This window comes from Chiloscyllium punctatum, unplaced genomic scaffold (genome assembly GCF_047496795.1).
Source record: "Chiloscyllium punctatum isolate Juve2018m unplaced genomic scaffold, sChiPun1.3 scaffold_370, whole genome shotgun sequence".
Classification (NCBI taxonomy): Eukaryota; Metazoa; Chordata; class Chondrichthyes; order Orectolobiformes; family Hemiscylliidae; genus Chiloscyllium; species Chiloscyllium punctatum.
In genome coordinates, this window is record NW_027310104.1 from 147,501 (window position 1) to 150,000 (window position 2,500).

At 38.9% G+C, this 2,500-nt stretch overlaps 1 pseudogene; it reads right to left on the reverse strand.

Moving 5' to 3' along the window:
• LOC140472586 (28S ribosomal RNA) overlaps positions 1 to 2,500 on the reverse strand; it is a 10,286-nt pseudogene that overhangs the window by 3,001 nt on the left and 4,785 nt on the right.

A 2,500-nucleotide genomic window follows, 5' to 3' on the forward strand; every position in this document is an offset into this window, starting at 1 on the left:
TTAATATTGACCTCCAGCCCAGTGTTTCGACAAAATCTTTCTACTATTTTAAGGTTATATACCATTCCCTCATATGTCTCGCTAATTAGGGCAATATCATCGGCAAAAGCTAACGATGCACAATGACAATCCTTACCCTCCTCGCCCAAAAATATCCCCTTTTGTTTCTCCTCAATTGTGCTAATCAGCGGATCCATGATTATATTAAATAAAATTGGCGATAAAGCATCGCCCTGCTTAACCCCGCATAATATCGGAATATTATCGGTTTTGCAGTTATATCCTTCAATTTGGGTAAAGTTATTTTCGTAAAGATCCCTAATTAATTGTACGAACACTCCTGGGAGCTGGAGTCTTTTAAGGCCTGTCACTATCAACTTATGTCCCACGGTGTCGAAGGCTTTGGCTAAGTCTACAAAGACTATTGCCAAGTCCTTCTTCTTACCTTTTGCCCCACTCATTATGTTCTCTAAGATTTTAATATTTTCTTCACACCCTGGGACTCCCGTCATAAATCCTTTTTGTCTTTTGTTTAATTTAATAATCTTATTCAATCTATTTGCCATGATTTTAGTAAAAATTCTTAATAGCATTGGACCGATAGTAATTGGTCTCCAATTATTAATATCTAGTAGTTCTTCTTCATTATTACTTTTGGGAATAAGTACGGTCCTACTGACCTTCAACTGGTCTGGTATCCTGCCCGTGGCCACCCAGATTGAGTACAATCTTGGCAGCAGCATATTGTCTTTATTAAAAATCTTAATAATATCCCCCATTGTCATTCCATCGGGACCCGCAGCAGTTTTGATGTCCATCGCCTTGATGGCACGATCCACATCCTCTACCCCTACAGGTCCCGTTAGAAGTGCAAATTGGGATTCCTCTATCTGATTGTTATATTTAACAAAGCCTCTCAGATTATTCTTCTCATTACTTTTAGTTAATTTACCCTTAAAATATTCTTCTAGATCTTTCTTTTCTAGGGGGCATTTACTTCTACCCGGAGCACCCATCAGGGTTCTAGCTAAATACTGGCGTTTTGTTTTAAAAAGAACCTGCATCTCTTTAAATTTTCCTTTCTTCTTCCCATATCTACTTTTTGCACCACTAACCCCTTTATTCTTCCCTGTTTTATTATCCTTTATTTTAACATCTATCCGTTTATTATGTTTAGTCTTATTACTAATATTTTCTTTATTCTTCTTTTCTATCTTATTTAGGATCCCCTTCATAATCCTTTCAAACTCATTTTTACCCTTTTTATTCTTATCCAGGTTCCTTTCAATTAAGCTAAGAAGTTCATCCACTGAACCCTCCGGGCAATCCAACTTATTAATATTACTATGGACACTACCTATCGCTTCCTGTGTCCTATCCAAACTCTCAATGTTTTCCTCCTCTTCTTCTTCCATATTACTACTCAACAATATCTCACCATCTACTTCAACCTTTTTATCATTCTTTTTGGTTTTCTTACTTAGCAGACGCCTTTTGTCTGAAATTTGCTTTGCCGTCTTTGATCCTAATCTTTCGGCGATCAATTTATTAATATTCCTATTACCAGCAAATTCTAGCTCCAATTTTTGCAACATATCCACTTCCTCACTTGACCACACACCCTTCCTATTACTCTCTTTACTAGTATCTTTTTTCCTACCTTCATTACTCTTAATCTTCCTTTTCTCGTTCCTCAAGTTAGGGTGTGCATGTCGCTCATGCTGCCCAAGGCCTCTAGCTGTACCAAATCTTAAAGTACATAGGTCACAACCATACTTCTTCAATTCCACCTCCAAGTTATCATTATCATTATTCTCATTACCCTCAACCTCAACATTTAAACCACCAATAGCCCCCTTGGTACATTTCGAGAAGTGACAAGCCACTGCCTGGTAGCTTCCTTCCCAGCTACACTTACTACATCTTATTCTAATGGCCTTAATTCCCTTGCATATTTTAAGGTGTTTTCTAAAACCCCCCGTCGTATTATAAATGTTTTTACAATATTTACATTTAAAATCATCAATGGGGTAATTAATAATCACTTCTATCTCTTCAGGTTTCTCTATAATTATTGGGTGGATAATCCTTTCATTCCCTCTTTCATCCTCGCTCTCTGGAACTCCGCTACAATTAAAATTAAAGGGCCCATTAAAATTCGAATTAAAAATTGTCCAGCTTTTAAGTGGACTACGCTGTAGAGGGGCCTTCTCTCTCAGCGTATCCATTCGAATTTCAACAACATTGTTCTGGACAATGTTAACGGTGTCCCCGTGCCTGCCCGAGGACAACCGAGCCGGAACAATTCGGATAGTCTCGTCCGTCTGCGTTTGGGTTGAGACGGACTGAACAGTTCGGGTTTGGCTTGCACATTTTGCGCACGGGGCCGCCAAAAGCCACCGTAGCCAAAAGCCACCGAGGAGGGTAAGGATTGTCATTGTGCATCGTTAGCTTTTGCCGATGATATTGCCCTAATTAGCGAGACATATGAGGGAATGGT